The sequence below is a fragment of the Triturus cristatus genome, chromosome 6, assembly GCF_964204655.1.
Source record: "Triturus cristatus chromosome 6, aTriCri1.1, whole genome shotgun sequence".
Taxonomy (NCBI): domain Eukaryota; kingdom Metazoa; phylum Chordata; class Amphibia; order Caudata; family Salamandridae; genus Triturus; species Triturus cristatus.
The window spans coordinates 1126085712-1126110874 of NC_140589.1; the positions used below are offsets into that span (position 1 = coordinate 1126085712).

A 25163-nucleotide genomic window follows, 5' to 3' on the forward strand; every position below is an offset into this window, starting at 1 on the left:
TAGGCCTAGAGCCAGTGACAGGAAACAGGCCAAACCACCTCACGGGTGCGTCACATTTTTCCACTATAAAACTTGCCTTTTTTCCCCAGTGTGGGTAGCTTTGGATTTTGGGCCTTAGCTCAGCTGACACCTAGGGAAACCTAGCAAACATTTACATTTTTTAAACTAGACACCTAGGGGACTCCAAGGTGGGGTGACTTGTGTGTCTCTCACCAGGTATTTCTACCCAATATCTCTTGCAAACCTCAAACTTTGACTAAAAAAACACATTTTCCTCACATTTTTGTTATGTACAGTTCTGGTAAACTGCAGGAAGCCACACATTTCCTTCTACCCACCATTCTCTCAAGTCTCCTGATTACAATGGTACCTCACTTGTGTGGACAGGCCTAGTACCCGTAACAGTAAACCGCCCAAAACGCAACATAACGACATCACATTTTTCCACTCAAAACTGACCTTTTTTTGCAAGGTGGGTAGTTGTGGATTTGGGGCTCTATCTCAGATAGCACCTAGGGAAACCTAGCAAACCTGTACATTTTTTTTAAGTGGCCACCTAGGGAAATTTAAGGATGGGTTGACTTGTGTGGCCCTCACCAGGTTGTGTTACCTAGAATTCCTTGCAAACCTCAAACTTTCACTAAGAAACACATTTTCCTCACATTTTTGTAATGGAACGTTCCGGAGTCTGTGGGGAGCCACAAACTTCCCCCGGCCCAGCATTCCACCAAGTCTTCTAATAAAAATGGTACTTCACTTGTGTGGGTAGGCCTAGTGCCTGCTGCAGGAAACAGCCCAAAATGCAACATGGACACATCACATTTTTCCACTCAAAACTGACACTTTTTTGCAAAGTGGGTAGCTGTGGATTTTAGGTCCTAGCTCAGTCGACACATAGGGAAACCTAACAAACCTGCACATTTTTCAAAACTAGACACCCAGGGGATTTCAGGGTGGTGACCCATGAGGTTTTCTTACCCAGAATGCCCTGCAAACCTCAAACTTTACCTGAAATCACTTATTTTCCTAACATTTCTGTGATGGAAACTCTCGGAAGCCGCAGGAATTCATAAAATTCCTACCACCCAGCATTTCCCCACTTGTTCCAATAAAAATGCTGCTCCACGTGTGTGGCTGGGTCTAGTGCCCGGGACAGGAATAGATCAAACCAGGTTTAATGGGAGCCCTTTGCGCAGGTACTCTCACTAACCTTAGTTTGATCCGTTCCTGTCGTGGGCACTAAGTGGACCAACCATATAAATGGTGCAGTGTTTTTATCGGCACAAGTGGGGCAACTCTGGGTGGTAGGAATTTTGTGGATTGCTGAGGATTCTGGAAGTTTCTATTGAGGTGGACAAGGCTTTGCGCCCAAAAATTATGAATTATGAATATATTGAGGAAGGGCTAAAGTTTGAGAAAAACTGAGCATTCTAGAAACTTTTCTAACTTTGCATGATTGCTGTAATGTCCAGCACAAATACAGAGCGGGTAAAGTTTTAAACTATGTCTAAGCAAAGTACTTTGTACTGGAATGGTGTCCTTCCAGTAGAACCTATGCTTGACGTCACACTAGGCAAGCGTGCGTGCGTGCGTTGGCTTAGTATCATAATAGATGAGGTGGTGCTCTGTTCTCTCCCTTTGTTTGCTGCAGTGACAATGACTCTTTGTAGAAACTGTCCCCTTTTGAGTGACAGCTGACCTAAACAGGATGCTGTAGCATAGAAGTTGTAAGAGATTAGTAGCCAGATTGTATAAAGGCCCATATTTTGAAATACTGCATCATGTAGGGAGAGCATTCTGCTCTCCATCTGAAGTTCTCATCAGGGACCCCTGCTTTACCGGCTACAGTGGGGACGAGACTCTTTATGTGCCTCTACTGTGTAACTCGGTGAACAAAAGCTCATGATTAATCTTATAAGGAAGAAATAAACATGGGCTGATAGAAAAGGGAAAAAAGCATGGAAAGATGGAAATGTTAAATTAAGGAAGGTTGAAAGAAAGGTAGGAAGAATTATACAACGTATGAATGAGTGGAAAGGTAGGTGAACGGATAAGTGGGTGGATGGCTGAAAGGATTTGGAAATCTGAGAAGGTGAGAGTTGGATGGATAAAAACATGGCAGTGTTAATGGAAATGTGGTGGATGGATGGATGGATGGATGGCTGGCTAAAAGGATCTATTGAAGGAGGAAAGGCTTTAGGATGTATGTGTAAGTCAAAGGTTGGATGGATAAATATATGGATGTGGGAAAGACTGAATGATGGATGACAGAATGAATGCATGAATGATAGAATGTAAAGGTAATAATTGGTGGATAGCAGTTGGATGGAAGGATGAATGGATAGGTGCTTGGATGGAAGAAACAAGGGCACTCTTCTAGGGAGAGTTGGGTTAACTTGCTTCGCTTGCTTGATGCCATCAGAGAGTTGGGAGCGTTGGTTTCAACTGGGTGCTATTTCAATCTCAGGCCGTGATCCTCATCAATGAGAACACTCCTTCATTTATTTGCATCTTTCATTAAATGCGGCTCCGAAGCGGCGCAGAGCCGCACCGCGTCATTACGGAAGCCGTACAGCAGGCGTAGTGTGGTCATCCCATGAGTAGCCGCCCGGCGTCATTACGGAAGCCGTGCAGCAGGCGTAGTGTGTGCATCCCATGAGTAGCCGGCCGGCGTCATTACGGAAGCCGTGCAGTAGGCGTGGTGTGTTCATCCAATGAGGAGCCGCACGGGTCATTACGGAAGCCGTGCAGCAGGTGAGGTGTGGTATCCCTCCAGGCCTTGTTTGATTCATTGTTTCAGACTTCAAAGCATTGCTGCTTCGGGAAAATGATATTCCTTGCGATAGCCACTTTTTGTTCCGTGCCTTCAGTCCCCTCAGTCCCCTTCTGCCTCTGTGTACCAGTTGTTTCTTTAAGGGCACTGGCTCGAGACGGTTGACAATTGATGAAGGGATCTGTGGAGAGGGGAACACCTGCTTTCTGATGACTGGCGATTTACAGATTCAACCACTTGAAATTGTTGTACTAAGTGAAAGGTGGAAAGCTCGAGAAGAAAGCAACACTGCGTGTGTTATAAAGAAAAACAGAAGGGTATGTAATAAAAAATAAAAGAATTAAAGGTTACAGAAAAAAATGCCCTTAGTCCTAGAGGCCACCACGCACTCTCCCTCGACCAAACCTTATTGGTATGCTGGCTAACTTACGTCATATTTGAACCTACCGCCGGGTATGAAGGTTTTGTTGCCAATGTGAAAATAAACAGTTGTGGGGAGGGGGGTGAAACAAATTCATGAGGAACGAAATATATCACGTGCCCCTAACCCGCAAGAGAGAATCAAAGCACGTTTCAGAAGGCTTGTGTAATTAGAACAAATGTCTCACACGATATATTTTAATTTTTAAAGTAAATCACAGCAAGTTCATCCTCATTAGTGCATCGCTATACCACAACGCAGATTTTATAATGGAAGTTTGTTACTAGTGTTTTGTCTGGTTCTGGATGAACTTTCTGATATTCTCCAGCGCTGACGTTTTGTTAAGACCAGTGAATATAGTCGGGACCACTTAAATTATGCGATTCTTTGTCCCCGACATTTTCACATGCTGCACTTACTTATGGATTTGCCTCACTTGCCACATAATCCATCATTTTTAGCACTATTCGCAAGTTTTAAAAGATAAAAATGTGTCTAGTACAACTGATCAAAAAGTTACTAAAATGCTACAAAATGTGTTGCTGAGTAGTGGCAGGTCATCTTTTAGCTGCTGATTGCTGAATGTAGGTGTTATACTGAAAATAAAGAGGCGAAACATTTGCCAATAAACAGTTAACAGCTGTAAACATGGCAAAACAGTGAAGTAATGCTGCTTCGAAATGTGCCAGATTACGCTGCATAATTTGCATTTTCTTGCTGCATAATTTGTTACTCCACTGGCACATACTTACACTGGCCGCCCTGCATATAGTGTTCCATCTGAGGACACTATATGCAATGGCCTTAACGAAAGCCCTGTGAGTCCAATGGGTGTTGCGCGCCTGTATGGATTCAAGCTATCCTGGCTGAAGAGGGGTGAAACCCCAAAGCCGGTCCAAGGATGCTTGTATCAGGTCCAGGGAGGACCTGGCATGGCAGTTCGGGCTGGACTGTTCCCATGAGGCACAGGGTCAAGACTGATTTTCCTATGGATGGGTCTAAACAGGGCATGGTGAGCAAAAGAGTGGAGTTAACCCAGATCTCTTGACTGCGTGTGAATGTTTTGATTTGTTCTGCATTCCGTCCATCGATTGTGTGTCTTTTGCATGTCACCATATAAGCACACATATATTTAAAAAAAAAAACAAGGCCAAGAGACCCAAATATAGCAAGCTAGCAACATTAGGGTGGTAAAATATTTTTCATATTTGTCGTAAACTTTCACCACATAATCGCAACTATTTAAAATTCCCATAAGGCCAGATGCCTATGGTGCTAGGCCCCAGGACACACATGCTGAATCAACATATGGAAGGATGCGGTGTCTCGGACTATAATTCCCAGTTGTACCAAGTGGCATAGACTATAGCTCCCTGTGTGCCCAAAAACACATTTAGCACAAATGAGCACAAGAGGATGTGGCCAAAGCATGAACAAGTGTGCAACCAAGAGAAGGCCATATTACCTCCAATCAGAACCTGAGTAGGTTTCAGTGATGCGAACACAGCCTCTATGACTACAATTCCCAGAGGTACGAAGTAATTAACGTTCCTTGATCAGAAACAATATCGCCCAGGTGGCTGTAAAGACTACAGTCAGCATAAAGGAACATACTACTATATGACCGTAGGTGTGCCTTACGCTAGTGTGACGCAACAACAGTGCTCTTTCTGAAACCCGGGGTGAACAACTACGACGCCACAGGCCTTTGTCGGTGGGCATCATTCTCCCAAAGACGCAACTCCAAGTGCGCCCTCGCTGAACACTAGACAGTCTGTACAAGACACAACAATAACCGACCCGCACCATCGATGGTGGGCGACAGCCTAGGAAGCTACAAGACTAACACCGTCACAAGGGGCGTTCCCCAAAATTAACCCCGGCCCGTCAACGTCCTGTGAAGAAAACACCAGCTGGGCGATCAACAACAGTGGCAATACCGCCAAAAGAGGGGAGACTGCACTTCTAAACGGAAAGGGGGCTCTTAACAGCATGACACCGGTTCCGACTAACCATTCTGTGCCACATAACTTCTTTTGTTACTCAAAAATATGCAAATCCTTTGCTCTTTGCAGAAACCGCACCAATTAACGAAGTGTGAGCAATCCCCTTGAGGTATGCAGTCTCTTCTGCGTTCCGTTCACACGACATTTATGTTTCGTACAACACACATGATATGCCTCGTAAAACTATTCCTTCTCCCCCAAAGACACCAGTATAGCGTCACATTGTGGCAGAAGTCTTCTAATCCTTTTGAGATGTATACTGAGAAAGGAACATCGGCTGCCATTTTGAATCACTTTTCAGCCCATCAATAAAAGGCTATATTTTTTCCTTTAACAAATAGCACGGGCTCAGAGTCTGGAGGAGGCTCCGAAAGCCTTTAGGGGTTGAAACTTGTCAACAAACACAACTGAGCGTAACTGAGACATTTTTTTGAAAAAGCAACGACGATCAGTAAATTCTCGTTAACAAAAAAGATCTGATGAGCAAGAGCTAGGAGTTCATATCCGCAGTCTCTCTGGAAAACTATAAAGAAATATTGGAAATAATTAATGCAATGGTTTCATAGACTTAAACTTTACATGTGGACTGGTGTCAGAATATCGCATGTGACAATTTTGTGTAGATTTTTAATACGTTTCAAATGTCTCAACAGCGCTCATTGCTCTATATTTAAAACACGCAATCACTTTCTTGGTTGAGGTCTTTTCTATAATCCTTCTATTATTGACCAAGAAAGGAAAAGTTTGAAGTATGAATATTTGACTCATGCAAGGTGTCGTGGTCAATCAATGTCATGAATTAAAGTGATCTGGTTTGTAATTCATTGATAAATAATTGTATCGATTTACCAATGGGTGTATAATTACAATTAACAAAGGTGGTGCAACTGATTTATACCTCTATACTGTGGCTGAAGATTTTGATTTTAAATACTACCTTTCAGTGTACACTATGCACGTTAGCATTCTTTTGAGGGTTCAATCCACTTTGGCGTTAAAGAGTGTTGCCCCATTATTGTCCACAGACTCATTCTGAAGTATAAAAAAAATGACCTTTTGTTATTTTAGCGCATTGGAAGGCTATGAGAAATTACATTCTGGGGAGAGAACCAGGGTCTGACTGGGATAGAAAGTAGGCCCGGGCAACAGAATCAAAAAGCCCCCCCATTAGCCAATCGGATAGCTAAAAAGGTGACCTACATTTGCAAATTGGGGCCATTTTGAACTTGTTAAGACACGCTTTTGAGATGTTGTTTATAAAATATGTGAGAAAATGTTTTTCTGCTTGCTACAGGCGATGTCTGTGCTAACATCAGAGACATCAAAAGTAAAAAAACACGGGCCCACAACAGAATAAAACATAAAGCGTAATCAGGTATTCACGTCTATCTGATCCCATGTCAGCGTGGACCTTCTGGCCTTAATTCCTCCAAACTCTTTATCGAGGTCCCTTCAGGCCGTTCCACCAAACTCATCATGTGGGCACACTATTCTATTCTGGTACCATGCCAATTGCGCACCTACGTTCGAAAAATGCTTGGCTATCATAGCTTGTGAAATCGTGAATCCTTTCACCCTATTCTGTAATGTCTCCACACTCTTTTTGCAAGGCCAGTGTCCCCAACCCCTAGAATGGGAGCACTCTTTGCACCTCTTGTCCTCCTCCCTTTCGGGCCTATCCACAATTAATCCACACATGTGAACATTACTCCTTTTCCAATTTTTTTTATATCCAACGGTACATGCCTGCCCAACTGACCATGTTAAGAATGGACATCGCCCATCCCAATGCTTGGCACTGATGCCCTATACATGTTGTAGTCGTTTCATGAGACAGCGGGAAGCCCCCACCACTACTGGTACCATGGGGGTATGCAGCTGGAGAGTGAGGTACGAAGACTTGTCCTCCCCTGCGCCACCTGTGTCACTGGACCAACGTGCAATGCCCCACTGCCCCATAACCATCACAGCAGAAACCCCCCTTGTGCAACTACATTGTTGGCATTGGCTGCATTTGCAAGTGGATACCCCAGGAGTCACACTTCTTTCCCTAGCGGGTCCCTGACTTCTACCCTACTTCTTAACCAGGGGAAATGCTGTTCTGGGTGCAACCCAGGTCTCCTAGGCCTCTGTGCCGGAGCCACAGATTCACAAGATTGGCCGTCAGGGGCCTGCAGGCGCAAAAGGGACAAAATCTTGTCTATTGCATCCAACCTGCGCATCAACTCCTCCATATCGACCTCCGCTTGTGCGCTTGAAACCCTTTTTTGCACCACTCTGTATCCTTCAACTGGCCTAGACTTACACCAGACAAAAACGCTGCCCACAAAGCCGCAGCCGGTGGCGCAAAGCGCTCTATAGCAAACCACAAAAAGCCCAACAAGAACCTGTCTGTTGGAATCAGCCCAAAATTTAAGTCTCAACCTGGCCAAATACAACTCCGCTGGAGCTAGGAAGAATGCACAGAAACTGGTGCGAAAATTAAAATTACTACAACCAAGTTCAATCCCTAAAATGCAGTGCACCACAAGCAAATGCACCTCCTAATACTGATGCGCCAAAAAAGGACTGAAAAACCCTGTGGCAAAACACTATGCTTCACCAGTTACCAACCCAGCATGTGAAGGGCACCAGTTAATCAGCCTTTAGCCCCAAAAATAACATATGCTCTAGGCCCCCCTATGCACCCTCACCTCCACAGCCCTGCGCGCCACTGGAGCTGCCACCGAGTGCCACAGAGTGCAGAGCAGCACGAATTGCACTTCAGGTTGGATGAGAAGCTCTCGAGCCTGTGCGGCTCCTGGAGGCACCTGTTGGGAGCTGTGGATGCAGAGTTCGCAGAAGAGCATGACGGACCTGCAATCAAGAAGGGAGAGAAGAGAGACTAACAGAAAACCATCCATGCGGGGGTCGCAAGGGGTCAAAGCTCCTGGATTTGCATCCTGCTTGCAAGGTGGCGAGAGGGAAAAAGAGACTCGCTCACCGCCTTGTGATGCCTTTTATTGGCGGGGCCGCGGCACTCCTGAAATGAATCCGGAAGCGCTCCAAAGCATCCAGGATCAAGCCTCTGCCAGCCAATCCCTCTGTGACCTCAACCTCTGGTTTGGGCCACAGCTTGCCGCCATATGTATGGCTCCCCCGAGTTGGGGAAGCCCCTGTGAATATAATAGGCCACAAACAGTTCAAAACAAGCATTGGCATAGCCAATAGGTCGCGCCTTTGGGACCTTATAAGTGTTTAGCCATGCAACAGTTGCATAACTAAATACTTATAAGGTCCCAAAAGCAAGACCTATTGGCTATGCAAAGCGGCCGTGCAGCCGCGAAAGTAAAAGTGATCGCGATCATGATCAAACATCAAAACGGCCGTGTGGCCGCTAGAGTGAAAGTAGTCGCGGTAAAGCACGGCGCACGCCCCCGCGCACATGCACTGTAGCTCCAGGCTGGCCTGGTAGCACTTTTTGGAGCCCTCTAAATAAGTCTCGCCAGACCAGCGCATGCACTGGGTCAGGCGAGACCTAAACAGGCTTACACAGTGACTTTTCAGACCAGCCCATTGGCCCCTGTCTGGTTGCCCTACAGGCCAGTCTGACCATGGTAGGAACGTAAATATTAAGCATGTGATATCTAATGTGTTTAAATTGCCATTCTGCCTCACCCAGACCTGACAACCTTGAAAATAATTGCAGTGTCTGCGCCTAGAGAGAGAGGAAGGCGCAAGGACCAGGAGAAAAGGGCGTGTTTGTGAGATCCTCACTGCTGAGCATTCATTGATAGGCCTTTGAGGGGTGGGGCAATGGAGAGGTGGCAGGGCTATGAGTCAGGCACGGGGTCATAAAGTACACTGGTAGTCTGATGTGAGTAACTCACATCAGACTACTCTATGACCCTATTTGTAGTATTTACCTATAAATGTTTTTAATCTCACAGGGAGGTCCAGTTATTAAAAGTAGTTGGTGGCCTCCCTGACCAGTTTTAACCCACATCATCACACATGAGACACCACTCCACCTAGACTCTACCTTGCATTCATCATACGGCATACCAATAAAAGGTCTCCGCCAAAGTGACCCTTGCAGTGCCGGCCCAACGAGAAGCAATAGCCCTATGATAAAGCAAGACATCCCTTTGGAATGTGTGAGGGCAACATGAAACAGTCCTGTTGACTGCCACCGTGCATATGCCCGAGTCCTGTACAACCTGTTGATATCTCCTCTTTCTCCTCAGGATCAGTAGCCCTAATTTTTGTTTGTGGTATTTCTGGTTAACCTTGTGTTCGACATGTGATGTCCGCTCTTCACTGGGTCGTGTGAATAGTACCGATATTATGTGGCACGCTGTCACAATGTGAGTTGGCAGGTCTGCTAAGTAAGCAAGTAAGTCCTCTCAAAATGCATTGATAGTAGTGGGTTTGGGTGAACAGTTGGCTAGCAGGAGCATCCGAAGTCACAAATCAGTGTGGAACAGAGTGTATTCTAGTGCATTGTACAGTTGAACTTGTTGCTCACCTCGTACTCCTAAGAGGGCTTGAAGTTCATCCAGTGGATAAGTAGGAAGTTGGCAGAATGTTAGTTTGCAGAGTGGCCTAGACTGGGTAAGTAGTGTGCGAGATTCAGAAGGTTGCTGAAATGTACACACTTCCAATTGGAGTTCACACAACAGATGCAATAGATTTTCCCATACAGTCTTCTCTTAATAGGAAATATTTGTCACATCATGCAGAGGCCACTCAGAAGCTACCTCATATCTCTTACTGACTAACACTTCCAGTCAAGTCTGAGCAGAGCCTAACCATAAAAGGAATCATGCAGGCTGACCATATCACTTACATCCAGTGCTGGAAATGGAAAAATAGAAGTGCAGGTACTCTGTAGCAGAGTACCTGCTTGTTTCTGAGAAGTGCCGTAACTCTCCAATTAAAAGTATAGCATTTCTCTTGAGAAGTGCCGGTACTCTCCCTCTCAAAATAAAAAAGTGCTGGTACTCAGTACCAGACAGTACCGGCCCATTTTAAGCACTGCCTACCTCAGAGACTGGAGCAACAGTCAGTAGCCAAAGACTGGAGTCTTAAAAGGCGTGTCTTCTGTGACTAACTAAAACACCCAGTAAACCTTTCGAGGAGGTCAGAACGGCAGATTTCAGCTGCATGTGAAAAAAACAACAGTGGTGACCTAGAATTGACAAATGGCAGTGTCCATGTGCCCAACATTCCATATGACAAAGAGGCCTGAGGGGATTCAGATATGTCAGGCCCTATTTATGTCCGCCCATACCTCTTGTCAAGGGCTGGAAGCTTGTATTATCTGTTGAGTCCCCTTCTAGACTACCCGAAGAAAGGGCACGTCCTCCAAGTTATCACTGTGCCACCGTGCACAGAACAGTATATTTGAAAGGTAGCACTTGTCTCCTTAAAAATGTCCCAAATGGAGAAAAAACCCAGAGGACAACAAAAAGGTCCTGGCAATCTTAAGACTCTTAACTGAAGATGCAGAGACCTAATGACTACCTTCCTAGGCGCACCTCCAATCTGTTGCTACCCCTCCTATTGCTGCAAGGCCCTGTCCATTCATCTCGATTTTCAGGTAGGAAAGAGCAGCTGGGCAGACAAGGCTGGCTAATGAACCCTGATATGACCCAATAACAAGGCCCTTGGTGCATAAGGAGGGTCCACCCACCACAGACGTGCAGGCACGTAATTAATTTGGCGGGACTAGCAAATTAAGTCTTGGTCCTTGCCACCGCATGCTACCAATGTCAAATTGACATAGGGCAGAGTTTTTTGGCAAGGAGTTTCCTCTTTAAGAGGAAAATTCAGTCTTTGAAGTCATACAGTCCTCTGGCACCCATGTTTGCACTCGAGGGGAGAGGGGGTTCAAGATGGCTACTGCCTGCACCCCTTCCTTATAAGCCAGTGTCTCTCACACTCACAACAGGAGCCGGTGCTGGCTCTTGCACGCGTGTGGTTTACTGTGATGGGTGACTTCAGCTGGCCGCCATGGCCGCCCTCTGCCGTGACCTGTTTGTTTAACCTCTTCGTTCCCACAGTGTTCAGAATGCAGCCCAGAGGATCGGTTTTCGGCGTTAAGTCATACAGCCCAGCCTTACTGTATGGTAACAGCTGATGAACGAGGAGTGTAATGATGTTACCCGCCCGCAAGATAGGGACAGACAGAGCTCACCCATCACCCTCTCCTGTTGCAGGTTATTCTCGGGGCCAATAAAGGCGTGGACTAAAATGAAGCACAGTCATTTAGTTGATAGTGGCATGCTGATGAAATTGTTACAGCTGACTGCACCTTGACATTGTGGGTGTCCTTGTTAGTTAACAAGACAGAGGCATTTGATGGCTCGAGTTTTGCAATAAACAGTACAAAGTGAATGCGGGCAAAGATAAAGTACGTCACTGAATCGGTTTTCTTCTTCTATAGTGACCTTGGCGTTAATACGCCCTTCAGAATATATTGGTGGCCCTGATTGGAGAATGAATCCTGCCTGGGCGAGCCCTTGAAATCGGAACCCGTGGGAAAGGGTGATTGGCTTCATCCTACGTGTATCTTTTTGCACCAGGTTGCAGACGTGGAGCTCTTGTTGTTAACCGCGCCTCCTTGCCAGCAGATGGGCCGGCACCTGGCAAGAACATTCATGAAAATTGTATTGTATGCACGCTCATTGCTTAGCACTTTTTTTTATCTGAAAAGTTTTCATTTTGCAGCTATTAAAGAACATTAAACAATAGACGTGGTTTGCAGCAGATTACAGCTTCAGTACGCATTTTACATAACAAACAGCATACAGTTTGTGAACCAGGCACTGGGAAGTGCATCACATAAGGTAGTGGGTAAGTGCAATTAAAATGGCGGAGCCCTCGAAGTAGGAAAACAAGCCAATGTTGCAGGCCCGGCTCCAGGAATTTTTATTTGGGTGGGCCAAGGGCGCATTTGGGTGGGCCACTGCGGGCCCAATTTATCGTTTATGGAGGTAGCCTACAAGCCCTGATTACATCATAAGTACTTGCAAACAGGCAGCATGATACAACGGATTGCTTCTGTGTGTACACAGAGCAGGTGGAGAGTTATTTAAAAGTAAGACCAAGGTTTGGACCTAACTGCAAACCCTTGAATTCCAGCTGGCCAGGCAGTAAGAGCAATGTCTGGACATAACTGCAAACCCTCGAATTCCAGCAGGCCAGGCTTCAACACAAGTACTTGAATGTTCAGCATATTATAAAGCGTTCAAGATTTAGGAAGTCCCTATTACTAAACGAAAGCCTTGAAACCAGTGCCCCTCATCACTTCAAAGCACCTCCCCCTCATGCCCTCCTCCTTGGATTTCCTCATTGCCATCCTCCAACACTGCCCTTCATCTCGCCGTAGCCTCTTCCCCTCATGAACTCCTCCTCAGACTCCCTCCCTACCTCCCTCCACCAGTGCCCCTCATCGCTCCATAGCCCCTCCCCATGACCTCCTCATCAGACTCCCTCCCTACCACTCTCCACCAGTGCCCCTCATCTCTTCGTAGCTCCTCCCCATGACCTCCTCCTCAGACTCCCTCCCTACCACCCTCCACCAGTGCCCCTCATCACTCCAAAGCCCCTCCCCATGACCTCCTCCTCAGACTCCCTCACAAACAACCTCCACCAGTGCCCCTCATCTCTCCGTAGCTCCACCCCATGACCTCCTCCTCAGATTCCCTCATTGCCACCCTCCACCAGTGCCCCTCAGCGCTCCATAGCCCCTCCCTCCATGATGTCCCCCTCAGATTCCCTCATTGCCACCCTGCAACAGTGCCCATCATCTCTCCGTAGCCCCTCTCTCGTATGCATTTTATTTGTTGTATAGCGCTACTCGTAGTGTAGGGTGTCACAGTACTTTACATCACGCACACATTATGCAGAGACAATGACTCATACAAGTATGTAAATCAGCCTATAGGGATTGTCACATAAGCTAATGAGGGTTACCAGGTGTAGGAATCACATGTCATCCATACTGCTGGGCAATATGTTTTGAGAGGGTTAGGTTTGGAGAAGCACAAACACAGGATTTAAAGCATACCCCAGTGGTTGGGGGTTGGCTTTACTGATTAGAATGTATATCTGCCCAAACAAACTCTTTATTGCAACATTAGAATTATGAAAGACTGGGAAAATTTGAACAAACTAGCAATAAAAAATAAAAAAATCTAATTATACCATTCTAGGTTGAATGCAGGTCTTTGATGACAGTCCTTAGGTCACTGTCCTATGTTGGCACTGTAACTTCTGAACTGCAAGTAATCAAAGGATCTCTGTGACAAAGGCAGTAACCCACTGAGCTATCCACGTTAACTACAGTTTATCTGCATTTAAAAACTACAAACAGACAAAAGGTTGCTCTCCTGCAGGATCATTAATCCCCAGAGTTATCTGGACATTTTAATAGTTGTCTTGCCTCCTTGGCAGAACAAGTCATGATAATGATACTAACGATTTAAACAAACGATTTAAATAAAATATACACCGCACACAAGTATGTGTCTTGCACACAGATAAAAAAAACGCAACAATAGCCACACACTCTCTTACCTGCTCCTTGCAAACTCTGTCACAGCCCCATCTGATAAGCAGCCCAAGGGGTCAGGAAAATGAACCCACATAAACAAACTCCTCTTCACCAGCGCTGAAAATAATTAAATATCCACGCAGCAGGCACACAAATCCAGGGCCAACGAAAGGATTTGTCACCTTCGCCATGCCCCTATTGTACCTGCATGAGTGGGCGGGGACACAGCCCACCTTTCTAATAGGAGATGCAGATGCGTGAATGGGGGAGCGAGCCCAGGACCAATCATGCAACTCCTAAAGAAAGAAGGAAAATAACGTTCAGAGAACGTTTTAAATTGCAGTGACCATTTTCTGTTGGCCTTGCTGATGTCACTGCCAGGGCCAAGATTCATGTTTGGGTGGGCCAGGCTCAAGTTTGGGTGGGCCTGGCCCACCCGGCTCACCCTCTAGAACCGGGCCTGCAATGTTGTAATAACGCATACATCGGGTATTCCCGTAGAGACCCCTCCCAGAGGTCGAAGGCAGCCAGGGCCCCTCATCCTTTGCGTCCGGCCTCTCTGTTGAAAGCCTTCCGGTACCTCCACTAGCTAACCGTCTCTGACCCACCTCTGTGTGGCAACAGGACTCCTCACCATATCTAATGGAAAAGCACAGACTTTAGGAAAGCGCACTATATGGGCACGGAACTCCGGGATCCCGGCCACGCCCTCGTGACTCCGGGCCAGGGGATTCATTGACGGGACGGCGGGAATCTCTTCCTGGGCAAGATGTGATCTCACTTCCTGCTGGGACCGGCGATGGGGGGAGGAGGTGGTGGGGGCCTATTTAGCTGCATAAGTGGAAGCTGGTGGGCGTTGAGAGTCCCCCCCCCCCCCCTTTTCATTTGGTTGATGTCGCGCCATCAGATCGCACACATTCGCCAGCTGGTGGAAAGCTCTGTGTGCCATGGGGGACTGCAGTTCCTGGATTTGGTTATTCTACATTTAGGAGGCAATGATATGTTGGGCTGGGACACAGGGCTGTGAGGGAAGCCATCTGGTCCAGATTTGCCCTGTTGGGTATGACGTGTCCAGGACAGCGTGGTCCATTAGTGCCATAGCATGAGGGGGGGCAGGACTATGGTAAAGGGCCTTTTTTAATGGTTCGGTCAAGTGCCGAAGCAGTGGCTGGCTTGGGAATACACCCACAAATTACTCATGGGGATCATATGTTACACTGCAATGTGGGCACACGTCTGACTTGGACTCAGACTTGTTCATTCATGGCACTTGGGTCTGACATGGCCTTGGACCTGTGGATCGATATGAGTCACTGTAGCCTAGTGGCTAAGGTTGCAGGCTCTGTCCCGGAAGGTCATGTGTTCCAATTCTGATATATCACTGGTTTGGAATTTGGTGGTGTAGGAGTTATCTTGTGGCGAGGAGGGCGAAGGACCGGTTGGCGCTGGTCGCCCTTGTGGCGGTAAGGAGGCCACATAAATTGCCTTGCATTGTTAAGGGGAGTCCTTCTGCATACTCCCTAGGCCAGCACTGAGGGGGCGAGAGGGACGGTAAGCTCACCCTAGAGAGAATGGGAACACCGGCTGGGTGCAAGGGCGCCAGGTTACGAGCTAGGGCATGGGGCTGCGGCCCCTGGTTATACCCTACGAGCCCCCTTGGGCAGCCTGGTGGTGGAGGGGTGGGTCCCTAGGGTTGCGGACAAGGACCAGATGGCAGGGGCTCACCTCTCAAGGACGCAGGTGGGATGCGCCTTGCGTGGTTCTTAGTTGGGGACGTGAGCCAGAGGGCCCCTTGGTGCTGGAGTGATAGTGAATATACTTTGTATGTAAATTAAGTCTGTAATTTATGCTGATGGTTCATAATGCTATGATTAAATGTAAATATACATTTTGTGATCGAATTTGATAAATCTATATCTTGTGGAATGTGAATCTTATTTGTTATATATTGTCATGTTTATGTGTGAAGATTTGTAATAAACATGGCCTCTTTTACCCAACGCTCTTGTAATCAAGTCTTGATTTGTGGGTTCTGATGGGGGTGGGGCCGGGATCTGCCTGGGTGTCCAAAAATCCATAAGTCCTTTCCTCCCACATACTGCGGCCCCGTTTGCATTCTCATCTAGTGGTACCTGACTGAGCCTCCGTAGTTCGGCCAAGACCCATTCATGCAGATCTGCCTTCCAGGAGGGCAGCTGCAGGGGAACGGAGAAGATCCAATGAATGTCTCTCCGTCTCTTAGCCAAAAGCATTCCTAGGGATGCAAATCTAACCATATCTTTTGGCCCCGTTTTGATATAGGTATGAGTGGGGCTCATACCTATATCAAAACGGGGCAGTGGAGAGAATGTGGCGAACCGGTCAGAGCTGCCGACTTTAGCACTGGGAAACCACGTTTGAGCCTCGACGTCGATTTACCATCCTGTGATTCTGAGCTAATCTCCTAATACCCACTTGTCTACCAAAAAATGAATGTGCCCTTGTGTAATGTAATTGGTGCTCATGTAAAGCCTCCAATACCTTCAAGTGAGTTTGTCCTGTATAAAAATGCAACAAAAAAAGCAGTATTTAATAAACACCCCCAAGGACATTGCTGTCACTCCCAGAAGCTTGTTTGTGCACGACTTCGGTCGAGACCAACCTAATGTAGGACCATGTCATATGTATAAGGATGCTGGGCCGCCCCCACACATCCCAGGCATTACTCTGATCTAGTTGGGAACATGGTATGAAACTCTGAGGTGTGCGATGTAGGCAATAAAAGTGCACTAACTTAAAGCCAGCGATACATGTTATCTCCTGAACCAAAGCGCATGTCCCATTCCACTCTGTCAGTGACTTTGCGAGGTCGGTACATCAATGGACACACTCCTTTGCAGAGTAATGCAGTCGTGGCCCGTGCAGGTAAGAGCAGTGGGGCTGGGATGGGGGAGGGAGTCGACAGATGACCACGAGAGAAAATTAAATAAACAATTCATTTCCCTTTGTTGTCATCTGTCGAAATACCCCCACCAGGCTCCCCCGCTCTTACCTGCATGGACCGCGGCCAAAGAACTGTTGTATGATGCTTTCCTTTACTCCCTGTTATGCAGGAATTTTTCCTAATACCAATGCAATTGTTTAAACCTTGTGGCACACCACTATGCCAAATCATAAGATAAAACACAGACATTATCATCATTGCAAGATTTTTCCTAACTTCATTGCAGGTGTAGGCTGCTTCAAGTGAAGTTTACATATTGTTATTTTAGAATTGTATATAAAGCATACATTGTGAAACTCACTACTTTGTGAGTTATGCTATCATTAGAGTGTAAAGTTGGGTGTGAATAATTTTATATGTAATTTCTGTTGAAGATCTCTTCAGAGAACACAGAGAAAAGTACCCAGTGTCACATTCAAGGAGAAGCCATTGTGCGCCCCGCTGCAAGCAGCATGGAACTTTGTCCTAGCATACCTTGACTAGAATGTGTTTTTTTTTTTTACTTTATTTACCATTTTGGTACAGCATAGTAACTCAAGCATAGTGGTTCACTGTCATTACAATTGAAAAAGAAAGAGATTGTACGTAGTACATCATTACAAAGGTTAACATGTCATGCATCTTGTAAATTAAGAATCTCAGCGGAGCTTAAGAATGCAGTCCCGCAGGCTCGTCCCACCGCCCGGAACGCAGACACCCACTGTCCAACAGGAGGTCCACGCATAAAACAGTCTCAAGAGGCAACATAATCAAAAAGTCCCGTACACTGTGGGAAGCAAAGGAGCAATATAAAGCAAACATTTAAGAAGTTCGAAATCGATCACCCCACCCCCTCAGGGACTATGACCCGTTCCAGTTGAAAGTCGGAGGCTTGTCGTAGAGTTTCAACATAAGATCTGTATGGATCCCAAATGTCTTTGGGACGAGAGGAGCAAGGCAGTATGCTGGAGTATATTTCACAGTTAGTGTTACAATAGGCCAGACTATTCAGCCAGCCTTGCAAAGTGGGGACTGACCTATGTCCCCAGTGGAGAGCTATTTCTCTTTTGACCAGCAGCAAACCGAGGGATACAAACCTAACGCTTCTGGGGAAGTTCACCACATAACCCAGTAATGCCACTTCAGGTGTGGGGACGAGGGACAGCTCAATCATGTCACCCAAAGTTCTGTGTACCTCCTCCCAGTAGGACTGGAGTTTTGGATAGGTCCATGTGAGATGTGCAAAATCTGCATGTGGGGCAGCGCATTTACGGCAGTTATGGGGTCTAGACGAATCCAGTCTGTGGGCTTTGGCAGGGGTGATGTATATTCTGCGCAGGAACTTAAAGTGGAGTAATTTATGCTTGCTGTTTAGAGAGATTTCTTTTGGTACTGCGCAGTATTTAGCCCACTGGTCGCCAGTGATGGGGTGGCCTAAATCCTCCTCCCAATCTTTGGGGATCTTGTCATCGTTGACCGGTTTTAACCCAGAGCAAGCCTTATACAGTTTAGAAATTAGATGAATCCCACTCACGCTCGCAATAATCAGCGAGAGAGGAGCGAACAAGTCTGGTTCAATTGGAAGACCAGGTAGCGTGGCGCGCAAAGCTGACCGAATCCGACCCAGTATAAAACTATCCATAAATATGACATTGTTAAAGTGGACATCATTTGAAACCGAGATGTGTCCATCTGGGTACTGTTGGGCTTGGCCCTTTTTGCAGGGTCATCCCAGAACTTTTTGCCTTCCTCCTATATTTTTTCTGACCTATTGTTGGCTGTTTTATGACTCTGGGCACTTTACCACTGCTGATCAGTGCTAAAGTGCATATGCTTTCCCTATTGTAAATTATTGTACGAATTAGTGATTCTATGATTGGTTGGTTTGGTTTACCTGTCAGACCCTAGTACAGTGCACCAGGAGTGCCCAGGGCTTGTAAATCCAAATGCTGCTGGTGGGCTTGCAGCACTGGTTGTGCCACCCACAGAAGCAGCCTGTAAAAGTGTGTCTAAGGCCTGCCATTGCAGAGCCTGCATGCAGTCTGGTACTGTCATGCTGACTGGGCAAGTGCACCCACTTGCCAGTCCCTTTTCTTCGTATCAGACGCCCCTATGGTAGGCCCAAGGGCAGGGTGCATTGTAAGGATAAGGTAGGACATGCCCTGGTGTGTGTGGCATGTTCTAATAGTGAATTACAGCCATTTTCGTTTTTCACTATTGCAAGGCTACCTGTTCTCCATAGGCCAGGATGGGCAGTTTGGTTTTTACATTTTATAATCTTAACTGACTCAGGGAACATGGTAGAAATTCGAATTTAGTATGCCTGAACTCAGAATGATAAAATACATCTTTTAGGGAAGTTGGTTTTAACATTCTGTGTTTGAAAATACCACTTTTAGAAAGTAGGTATTTTCTTGTCTAACCATTCAAACCTGCCTCTCTGCTAGGTTGTGTATTCCTTGTCTGGAGTTTGAGTGACAGGGTTGGGGAATTCCAGGAGACAGGGTGAGACCGCCCAGTGGTGAATAGAGAGATCTGCATCTAGATGGGAGGGAGGAGTTGCACCTGGGACCTGAATAGGACAGTGCCTGCCCCCCACAGTGCTGGCTCCACCCCCTGTGGTGCGTCTGATGTCTCTGCCCTGCACTGTGAAAGGAGAGAAGGAATCATGTCAACAAAGTGCTCCAGGGCTGTGCTTTCCCTCCACAATGCTGGCTCCACCTCCTGTGGGGCATCTGATGTTTCTGCCCTGCACTGTGAAAGGAAAGCAGGAGTCATGTAAACAGAGTGCTCCAGAACTGGTTTGGACTGGGCAAAGGCCCCTCTGCCCTCAAAGGACAAAGGATTTTGGGGTATAAGTATTGGGACCCTGATCCCAAGAAATTAGATCACTTTGGGAAAACAAGAAGAACCTCTGCTGAGGGAGGAACCAGAAGAAGCTGAGGAGGAAACTATCCCGGAACCTGGGGGATTGGCCTGCAGTGGTTGCCTTACTGCCAAAGAGAGGAGAAAGGAACTTTGTGTGTACTTTTGCTCAACTTGTGAAGGCTTGGAAAAGAGCTTGCCTCCTTCTGAAGTCTCAGGAACAACAGACTTCACCCCCCAGCTCCCCAGAGTTCTTTGGAAGTGCCTGCTGCTGTTGTTGGGCCTTCTGAGGGACTGCGTGTCGCAAGGAGCTGGAAGCGCGACTCAAGAAGGAGAAGCGTGCCACCGTCGGAGCTGTTGTCGTCACATCTCATAAAGTGTGTCGCCGCTGCAGCATCGCATCGAGCGGAAGTGTCTCGCATCATCCAGGAAGTGTCTCGCAATGCCGAAGAAGCGTGTCGCCATCGCAGCCATCGTAGCTGACGCATTGCACCGCATCAAGAAAAGCGCCTCGCATCCACAGAGAAGCGTGCCGCCGTCGGAGCTGCTGTTGTTGCATCGCGTAAAGGGGTGTCGCCGCTGCAACATCGCATCGAGCGGAAGCGTCTCGCAAACGTCGGAGAAGAGTGTCGCTGCCAAGGCCGCTGTCGTCGCATCGCGTAAAGTGTGTCGCCGCTGCAGCTGAAGCATCGAGTCGAGTATTCTCGCAACATCGGAGAAGCGTACCGCATCTGGAAGATCTTCACGTCTTTATTTCTTTGCACCAAAATCTTCAACGCATTAACATTGTTGCAACACTTTTGTTGCCCTTTGTGTCGCATCCAAAAGGTACATTGACTTAAAGTGTCGCATTTAAGAACTTAAGAGAACTAAGCAAAATTCTACCATCTAAAGTAACAGTATTGAGTGTTTTTGTCGTTTAATGGTCTTGTGGTAAATCTATATAAAGAATACTTATTTTTTATATAACACCTGTGTGGTGTCCATTTGTAGTTGTCACTTGATTACTGTATGTGTTCACAAATGCTTTACACACTGCCTCTGAGATAAGCCTGTCTGCTTGTGCCAAGCTACCAAGGGGGTGAGCAGGGGTTATTTTAGAAGTGTACCCCCTTACCCTGACTAGAGGAGAGGGTCCCTATTTGTCACAAGTGCATACCTGTGCCAACTAGAGACCCCCAAGTCTAACGGGTACAAATCTCCCAGCTTGGTGATATCAAATTTGGCCAAGGTGCGCTGCACCAGTTTTTCACTGGTAATTGGCAGCCAGCGGGCGTTGGGGACAGGCAGGGCAGAGGAATATAGTGTGGTGGCGCCGGTGGCTTGTCTCAGCTTATCCCAGGCCCAACTGGAAGTAGACACCATCTGTATATCATTAGGGTCTCTGGGAACGCCCCTGGGCAATACAGTGGACAACTGCTCAGGAAGGACAAAATACGCCTCTGGGCAGAGAAACGGGATCCTGGCATCCGGGTGAAACCATGCAAAGGCATAGCAGCTTCGGGCCACAAGGTAGTACAATTGTAGATCCGACACATCATACCCTCCCCTCTCCTACGGTAGGGTTAGCACCTTCCAACGTACGCGAGCCTGTTTGCCGCCCCAAACCAATCTGATAAGGTGCGAACGCAACGTCAAAAAGAAACTGTTTGGGAGGGGTATGGGAATATATTTGAAAAGATATAAAAATTTGGGGAGAATTACCATCTTAAGAATCGTAACTGTGCCGGCAATGGTTAATGGTAACCACAGCCACCTCTCCACTTGAGCCTCGAGGGCGCTAATCGCTTGCCAATAGTTGAGGCGAAGGATCTGAGCGGAGTCTAAATGGATGTGGATGCCCAAATACTTAACGGAGTCAGTGGACCACTCGAGGGGGAAGTCGCATTCCCACGGAGTCGTACTGGAGGTTAAGGGGAAAATAACCGACTTGCGCCAGTTGATGCCCAGGCCGGAGTATTGACCAAATCGGAGTATCTTCCTAATAAGGAGCTCTAATTTTACCTGGGGCTCTCTGACATAGAGGATAGTGTCGTCCGCGTAGAGTGAGACTAGGAGGGTGCCAGTGTTGAAGTGTAAGCCTCTTTACAGATGCCTTTCCTGGAAATGGCGAATTAAGGAGTCCATGGCGACGATAAACAATAAGGGAGATAAAGGATAGCCCTGTTGTGTGCCGCGGGATAGTGAGAAGGGTCGGGATAGTGTGCGGTTCAGGCGAAGTCTCACCGTTGGGCGGCAATAAAGCAGTGCACTGGTGGCTATGAAGCCCACGGGCTAGCCCATGAGGCGCATAACCGAGAAGAAAAGAGGCCACTCTAAAGCATCAAAGGCCTTCTCTGTGTCCAATAGTATTGCAGCGGCAGGAACCTCAGGATTAATCCTGTGGAGGACAGAGAAGAGTGTTCTGAGATTCAATGAGGTAGATCGGTGTGGAACAAAGCCGGATTGGGCCGGTAAAATAATAAATTCCATCAATTTGGACAGACGCATGGCGATGATTTTAGCTCGAATTTTATGATCTAAATTAAGTAGGGACAAGGGTCTGTATTTGCTGCATAATAACTGGTCTTTGCCAGGTTTGGGGAGAAGAATGACGCCATCTTCACGATGTGTGGGGGGCAGTATTTGTTTCTCAAGAGCCTCTGCGTACACCTCGATTATCTGTGGCGCCAGTAGCTCCTTGTATGCCTTGTAAAACTTCCCCGTAAAGCCATCCAGTCCGGGGGCCGAAGAGCAGCGAAGGGTGTCAATGGCTCCGAGGACATCGGCCTCAGAAATCGGTTCTGCCAAAAAGTCCTGCATATGTTTTTCTAGATAGACCAATGCAATCGCAGCTAAATAAGCTTCCTGCGCCGAGGGGTCACGCCCTATTTTAGAAGTGTAGAGTGCTGTAAAGTAATCAAGGAATTTGTTACGAATCTCCGAGGTGTCAGTGAGTACCGGGTTTGTGGAGGAACGCAGCTTGGTGACAAAGGCTTTGGTGTATGGGGCCGAAGCATCTGGGCTAGTACCCGGCCTGGCCGCTCTCCCTCACCATAGCGCCGGCAGTTTGATCTTTGCCTAAAAATAATATCTCACGATCCGCTGAATCCCTGTATTCAGGAACGAGGGCCAGTCGTTGTCCCGCCATTCCCGGGTAAGAAGAGTATAGTGTTGCCTTATCTAATTCTGCTAGGTCACGCTCTATGCGAGAGAGTGTGTTGCGGAGATCTCTGAGAACCCCGGCATGCTTGGGAATGCAGACGCCCCTGATGTATGCCTTGAAACCCTCCCACAGGACCGCCCAGGTGTCCACCGAGCCGGTGTTGATGGTGAAGTAATCTACAATGGCCTCACGTACTTCAGAATGGAAGAGGTCATCATTGAGGGCGCTACTTGGGAAGCGCCATTGCCGTTCGAACCCATTGGGTCGGGCAACCTTTATGAGTATGTTCTCAGGAGTGTCACGAGTGATTAGAACCAGCTGGAGATGCCAGGGGAAATGAGCCTTAAATCGATTCTAGTCCAGTTGTTGTGTTGGCCAGCATAGTGCATGTATTCGGTGTAGGAGGGGTTGCGCAAGCGCAAATGTCTAGAAGAGATAATTGCTCGCAAAGGTCGAGAAGAGCGTGGCGCGCATGTGGTTTAGTGCGGGGGGGATTTGGAGGTGCTATCTAATTCGGAGTAAAAGAGCAGATTGAAATTCCCCCAACCAGTAGTAAGACAGGTTCTAATTTTAAAAGCTGGGCATGTAGGGTATGAAAACATTTTGGGGAGTCGACGTTCGGGGTGTATACACATACCAGAGGAACATTGTGACCCAGCAGTAATGGTGTATGTACCCTCGCTGTCCTCTACAACTGAGCGGAGGCTGAAAGAGACCCTTTTGTGAATAAGAATGGCCGTGCCCCTGGTGAAATTGCTAAAGTTTGCAAAATACCTGTGCGTGCCCCAGCTAGAGGATTTAGGTAAATGCGTTTCCTGTAGAAAGGCAATGTCTATGTTGTGCCGCAGTAGATAATGTACCACCTGCCTTCTTTTCCGATTATCATTGAGACACCTGACGTTCCACGACATCAAGGACAAGCCAGAGGGACCATCGACATTACCCAGCCGAGCCATTCGGTAATCGTGGCAAAAGTGACATAAACAAGCACGTACAAATCCATGCAAACTGTGACAGTGAACATACCTGTAAACAACCAATAATGTCTATACAATAGCAATTGTCCACCCCACCCCCACCCAGCCTCACTACGAGAAAAGTGAGGCAGATCCATAACAAAGAAGAGTACGTGTAGTACCAATTGACTTTACAGTGGAATGAGAAAACCCTGAAACGGTACATCCGTATAACCAGAAACAAACCCAAGTTGTACACCATGAGGGTGTGGCAACGCCACGCCAGTCGACCAGCTATTTGAGACATTGCAGAATGATAAGTAACATTATCCCAATGCGATTGTTCTACATCGAAGAGGAAACAGCGCAGCAGTGTAGTCAACCAAGTACTGGAAACAGTTCGGTTTGATGAAGAACATTATCCCAATACAGTCCTGCTAGAGGGGAAAAGGAACAGAGCAACCACCTCAGCCAGTCCTGGCACCAGAAAAGAGACCCATGCTTGCGTCAGAGCTACTGTGTGGAGGAGAGGGCTTACCTCGGGAAGCACCTGCCTGAGTGCTGTTTTGTTTGTGTGTATAAGGATAATAAAAAATAGGCAGAGAGAGTCACTCTAAAGTGTAAAAAGAACACTCACCAACCTAGTTGGTGACATGCTTCATCATTGGGTTCCCACCAGAGAGGCCGAATGCCTCTCTGGTGTGCTACAATGACTGAATACAGTGCAGCAGGTTTTTGTGAAGGTGACAGTGCAAAATGTGAACCAAGTGATAGGTTAAAATTGTCTTTACCAAACCACAAAAATTATTTAATGGTGGAATGGTAAGGCAAAATTAAAACGTGAAATGGATGATAGACTGGATAACATCGGGATCCTGCTGCCGGGTAAACATAGGTGTTTCGTGAGCGCTGGACTTTGGAGTATGTGTGACTATAAGTCCTCGCTCCCCACCTGGGTCCATGACGTGAAGTACTACCACGCTATATCATACAAAGCTTTCAGCAATACTGAGGTGTTCCAGTAAACCGTAAGTTATGCGGTCACACTTTGTCGCCACAGGTTAGGGTGTACCTTAGAGTGTACATACCGCTGTGGCATTAGGTCCTGAAGAAAGCCTCGCTAAATGGCACTGATGAGGCTGAAACATGTAGACCACATTTCTTTCACATAAGTGATGTAACTGGTCAATTTATCCAGTCTATCATCCATTTCACGTTTTAATTTAGCCTTACCATTCCACCATTTAAATAATTTTTGTGGTTTGGTAAAGACAATTTTAACCTATCACTTTGTTCACATTTTGCACTGCCACCGTCACAAAAACCTGCTCCGCTGTAATCAGGCGTTGTAGCACACCAAAGAGGCATTCGGCCTCTCTGGTGGGAACCCAGTGATGAAGCATTTCACCAACTAGGTTGGTGAGTGAGGGTTCTTTTAACACTTTAGAGTGACTCTCTCTGCCTATTTTTTTATTATTCTTGGCACCACTCTTTTG

The 25163-nt window shown here is 47.0% G+C and overlaps 1 long non-coding RNA gene across 1 annotated transcript in view; it reads left to right on the forward strand.

The window, feature by feature from the left end:
* The first annotated feature begins 2899 nt into the window (after positions 1–2899).
* The window catches only part of LOC146821067 (uncharacterized), a 344858-nt gene continuing 322594 nt past the window's right edge, over positions 2900–25163 (forward strand). The window contains exon 1 of the long non-coding RNA XR_014962659.1: positions 2900–3090. This is a non-coding gene — a long non-coding RNA (uncharacterized LOC146821067). The remainder of the gene's footprint in view (positions 3091–25163) is intronic.